Below are 6,128 nucleotides of genomic sequence, written 5' to 3'. Positions count from 1 at the left end.
AATTTGAGCGAACAACATACCACAGAATTGGCTCTCTCAAACAATCGATGGTAACTATACATGAGTTTTTAGCTCATGACAACCAAAAGAATTTTCATAAATCTGTATTGATTGACTATGAATATGAGAAAACTTACACTATATTCGGCTTCAAGAGACCAAAAAAGTATGGTCTAGTCTTAGTACATTGTTAACCAAAAACAATAGTCTTGGTACATTGGCCTCGAATAACCAAACCATTAGAGGCGATGCGGCGAACACCAACAATCGGTGATAAGCCGACGAGGCTCTACAAAGACGTCGATGAAGGGTTGAGAGAACTTTAGCAAGCGTTAATTCAGTAGAAAAGAAGAATGAAAAATGAAGGCTAATTGTGGGCATTAAATACCCCTTTCAAACAGCGTTCTTTTGGGAGGGGGCAGTTAAAGCTAAAACGACGGTGTTTTGGAGGGACCCGAGTGACACGGTCAAGAGGACTCGCGTGTTTTTACAAAAAATTAGGGTAATCATGCTTTTGGTCCTTGTCATTTATTCTACAATTTAACTTGGTCCTTTATTGCACAATTGAGCTTTTAATTGTGGCTTAATAGTCTCAATTATCCTGATTTAGTACTTAATTTCAGTAATTAAATACTAGATTGGCCCTTAAGTCTTTAATTTTATCAATTGAGCCCCTAAAATTATTAATTAGTTGTTGATGAGATATTTTCTATTGAAGGAAATTATTTGGGGGTCGTGTTCATGTTGTGGAGCGCCCATGTTTGTGGAAAAAAGGTAAAAGCTTGGATTTAAATTCAGGAAATTAAGGTATGTACACCTCAAAATCCAAAGTGTTTCATCATTTTCATAATTATGATGTTGTGTTTTTCATGTGTAAACGTTTAAATAATTCAAGTAGTCATAGGGTGAATTTACCAAATTACCCTATTTATAAATAATGTCTAATGATATAACGATTAAATAATTCACGTAGATGTGGCGATTCCCATGAAATATATTATAAAATTAACCCACATTAGGTCCACTTACCTGTGGCCATTAAAAAATAATTTTTTGATAAACTCGTCATATCGAAGTGACGAGTTTACCCTGTATTATAACATTGACCATAGATTGAAAAAAAAATTGAAACGACCTATTGAACCAATTAATTTTTCTGCCTGGCTTAATGTGAAACCCCCCCCTCAAATAACTAGGTTTGATTAGTAAATTGATACTAAATTTTAGTGGAATTTTCATATTTATTTAACTTTTTTAAAATTATTAAACAGATAAATAAAACCATTCATGATCCATATAAAAAGTGTTTAAAATACCATTTTTTTATTTTAGCAAAAAAATATTCGACTTTCAATAAAATCATGTCACATACTATAAGTAGGGATGGACACGGGTCGAGTTTGGGTCAACCCCACCCGACCCAAAATTAATACATCTTCTACCCGATCTGATCTGACCCGAAAAATATACATCATCCACTCGATCATAACTCAATTTGACTTTTTAAAATAAAATATAAATCAGATCAGATCCGATCCGATCCGACATAACCCGAACCGAAATAATATATTTATTTAAAAAATATTATTTTTATTCAATAAAAATAGGGATTTAATTGAACAATAATATATCGAGGGATATTATTGTAATTATCCCTAAATATATAAGGTAAAATTATATTTTTCGGGTCGGATTGGGTCGAGTATTTTCTCCCCATAAACCTGAACTGACCCTAATATAATATCTAAAAATCCCAACCCGAACTCGAAACTTTTTTAATAAAAAACTGACCTAATTGGGTCGGGTCGGAAGCAGTGGAGTTTAGGTTCCGTTCCCATCCATGACTATAAGGTACAAGAATTAAATTTTTATAGTAATTTGTGATGATTATAGGTAGTATTTATTTAGAATCTTTTTTAACCATCGATATAATACACACTCTGTAGACACATCTACTCGAACCCAAATTTATACAGAGAAGCAACATTCCCATAACCACCAAAGCTACTTAATGAGTTTGAAAAGTTATATTTAAACTAAAATATGAAAGAAATTAATGGAAGTTTGGAAGGCAAGTTAGAGGATAGCGATGCAAAACAAAAGCTTGTTATAAAGATGCATACGGATGCCTAATTCTTTATGCCAACAAAATTCATTAATCTACTACTTCGCATTAGGAGACATGTTCTAATAGAATTTCCTCTAATTATATCAGTTCCAGATCAGAAATTGTACGGACAAATGTTAGTAGGGCAACTAAAAGAATTGCTTAAGAAAGTCTTGTTTTCCGTATTGGTCTCAGGTTCGAATAATTGTATCTGTAGGATGTATATGCGTTTTCAATAACTAAGAAAGATTTTGAACAAATATTACCTTATAATCACCACATAGTATTTAAAAAAATTAATTTATGTTTGAACAATCTAGCTAAGTACTCATGTTTCATTCCCATATTTGTTATAGCAAATGCTTGTAGCACAAGCAAGGGTTCCTATTACTAATTCGGATGAACCAACTTCCTTTTCCAGGATTAAAATGTTGTAATTTGGAGATATTTAATTGCTTTCTTCACTTCCTTTTCAAGCTTTGGCATTGGGAAATTTCCTTGCCTTTGTACATAATAGAGGTACAAGCCATAAAATGCTTATAACTTTGTAATCAATAAACAATCGAAGGTTTTCCCTTCCACAGTGTTAATGCAAACACAGAAATCCATTGAAACTCACATATTCTCTCGAGGGAACTGAAACAACAAACAAGGGAAAAAATAGACATTTTCTCCCACTTTCTCATCTTCCAAACATTACTTCAAAGGTGTAAATTTGGAAACGTTAAAAACACATGTAAAACCCCAAGCTACAATACAGATTGTTAGACACTATTTGTTGAGAAAATGAAACATTTTTGCTCGTCGTTTACTGTTATTTTCTTGATGTTTTGAAAAAAAAATACTTTCTTCATGGGGAATTATCCCTCCCTCACCGTATAACAAAGCTTGAAAGAGAACCCTTCATTTGAATCACTTAAAAATCATTTCTGCAAAGTTTCGAGTTCTATCAAAACTGTTAATGGCAACTTCGTTGTTTCTGCCTAAGAAACTCCCTCTTTTCCTTAACATATCCTTTGTATTCCTCCTCTTCTTTGTTATAAGTTACAATTTTCTTGGCCAATCGAATAATGGGAGAATTCCCATAATTAATAGCCGCCCTTCGATCCGCCATGTGAGTAACAACGATAGCTGTGCCAGTCTCCATGACTTCACTGATCATAGGCTGAGGTGCAAGTATGTGAAGTCCGAAATCGGGTGCAGGCCTAAAGGGTACATAAACTATCTGCAGATTTTTTATTGCACTTGTGGTAGATTTCCAATCCTTGGCCATCTTGTACTCTTAACATGGCTGCTTGTTTTGTTCTATCTATTGGGTGACACTGCAGCAAGCTACTTCTGCACTTCCTTAGAGAGCTTGTCTAAAATCCTTAGGCTTTCCCCTGCCATTGCTGGAGTCACCCTCCTGTCACTCGGCAATGGTGCTTCCGCTGTTTTCGCCAGTGTCGTTTCCTTCACAGGGTCCGGAAACGGAGCTGTTGGTCTCAATAGTGTATTGGGAGGTGCCTTCTTTGTGTCTAGCGCTGTTGTCGGGGTTATTAGTATAACGATCAGCAATCATCGGGTCGACAAGCCTAGTTTCATTAGAGACATCGTATTCTTCCTTTTAGCACTTTCTTCCCTCATGTTTATCATTTTTGTAGGTGAAATCACTTTGGGGGGAGCTATTTCCTTTCTTTCTATCTGCTTCCTGTATGTTTTCGCCGTTTCTCACATTTCTACTACAAAAGCAATGAAAGTAACACGGAGTACATACCGGTCTCCACTGATAACATTGGAGATGTTGGGATACCATTGCTTGGTTATGCAAGTGATGGAAAATATTTGCTTTTGGATAAAGAAACTCATGGAAACCAAGTCGAAACCCCAAAGTTTTTCGACTTCGATTCACAGAGTTTTTACTACGTCGGTAAGTTTCTGTACCTTTTGGAGTTACCTTTATACTTGCCAAGGAGATTGACTATTCCGGTCATCGATGAGAAGAGATGGTCTAAGCCGTATGCGGTCGTTTCAACGACATTAGCACCACTAATGTTGGCTGAACTCTGCAATTCTCAAAGGGAAAAAGCCACGGGTTCCAACACCAGTTTGGTGACCTACATGGTTGCAGGGCTGGTTGGATTGGTGTTAGGGAACCTAGCCCTTGTGACCACCAAGAAATCTAGCCCACCAAAGAGGTGCCAATTGGCCTGGCTCATTGGAGGGTTTCTCATGAGTGTGTCCTGGACATATTTCACAGCTGAGGAACTGGTGTCTTTATTGGTCTCTTTCGGGAATATCTTGGGGATAAGCCCTTCAGTTCTGGGACTCACTGTCCTTGCCTGAGGCAACTCACTTGGAGACTTGATCTCCAATTCAGCAATGGCACAGAATGGTGGGGAAGATGGGGTGCAAACTGCCATCTCAGGGTGCTATGCCGGGCCCATGTTTAACACATTGGTGGGTTTAGGGGTATCATTTGTTTGGTCATCATGGTCAGTATACCCTGCTTCATTTGAAATCCCTAGGGACCCTACCCTTTATGAGCTACTGGGATTTCTAATGGCAGGCTTGCTTTGGGCACTGGTCATTTTGCCAAGGAAAAATATGAGGTTGGATAAGTTCCTTGGAGGTGGGCTCTTAGCCATTTACTTTTGCTTTCTCTCTCTCAGACTAGCCAGAGCTCTTGGTATACTCAAACTTTACGAGGCTCTTTCACCTCGTACCCTAAAATGGTGGCCTTCTTCATTGTAATTTCCGATCAGGAATGGACCAAATGGAGGTAGATGAGAACAATCATTCAACTGAAAATTTTAAAGTATCATATATTTTATATATTTTCTATTGATATTATGTTTTTGTCCCTCTTAGAATTGTCATAACCATTTTTTTGTAAAACAATTAAATATTATTTTTAAAACGATTATGACTTTAATTTGAAAAAATGGGTGATTTTGAATTGATTTGAATAAAATTAAAAAGAGTCGCCATCAACCTTTGGGTTAGGTAGGTCGAGTACCTAAAAACGTCTTTTAAAACAATTTTAAGAAAAATCATTTTTTAAGACAAGATTCGGTCTGCGTTACAAAAGATTCATTTAAATGGATTCGGGAGTCGGTTACGTGCGGGGAAGGGTAAACACCCCCGCAACGCCCAAAATTGGTACTGTGTCGCTTACACATCGTTGTAAATGGTGGAATTTATGAGTCGAATATAAAGTTAAAATGTGATCTATTTATCGAACGTTGATTAATTTGCTTCGAATTAAATAATTAGAGAAAATTCTTTAACTCGAAAAGAAATCTCGAAATTAGCAATCCTCCATCGGGAAAGCTAACTCGACTATTTCTCATCTATAAAGAATATTTCCCTCTTGATAAAATGTGAATCGAATATAAATAAAATTGATGTTTGCATACAACAAAATAAATTGATTAACTAAAACGTGAATTGAATACAAATGCAAACTTTGAAATTGACATTTACATAAAATAAAATAAATTACTATTTAAAATAACACACATTGCATCATTTGCACAAATTAATTAGTGAAATATACTCGACTTGTTGCAAGTTCCTATGTCGTTAAAATGCCGTATCGGATCGCACCACTTCGACCAAGTGATACTTTCCGCGCTCATTCTACGCATACGTGTACTTACAAGTATTTGGACAATATTTAAATAAAGAAAAATGGAAATAAATAGAAATAGAAATATGAGAAATAAATATTTACAACAAATAAAATTAAGCATATTTAATTACATATGGCACAAATAAATACATAACATGAAAAATGTACATACATAGTGAAATAAATACAAATGAATATTACAACCCAAAATAAAATAGTCATAAAGTAAGTGTTTAATAATTACAATGATTAATATGGTAATAACAACTTAAAGGGCAAAACAGTAAAATAGAAAATTGAAATACTAAAATGCCAAAAACAGAAATGTAAGAACTTAAAATAGTAATTAAACCGAATGCAAACTAGTGACTAAAATAAAAAGATTTACAAATCTTAAAGTCAAAATCG

General features: G+C 35.1%; 1 pseudogene; it reads left to right on the top strand.

Annotated features, from left to right (window-relative positions):
• Positions 1 to 3,066: 3,066 nt before the first annotated feature.
• Positions 3,067 to 4,846, top strand: LOC120212439 (annotated as a pseudogene).
• Positions 4,847 to 6,128: the final 1,282 nt, after the last annotated feature.

The sequence above is a fragment of the Hibiscus syriacus genome, unplaced genomic scaffold (assembly GCF_006381635.1).
Source record: "Hibiscus syriacus cultivar Baekdansim isolate YM2019G1 unplaced genomic scaffold, ASM638163v2 tig00000738_pilon, whole genome shotgun sequence".
NCBI lineage: Eukaryota > Viridiplantae > Streptophyta > Magnoliopsida > Malvales > Malvaceae > Hibiscus > Hibiscus syriacus.
The sequence above is the reverse complement of the archived record's forward strand: the minus strand, read 5'-3'. Positions and strand labels throughout refer to the sequence as shown.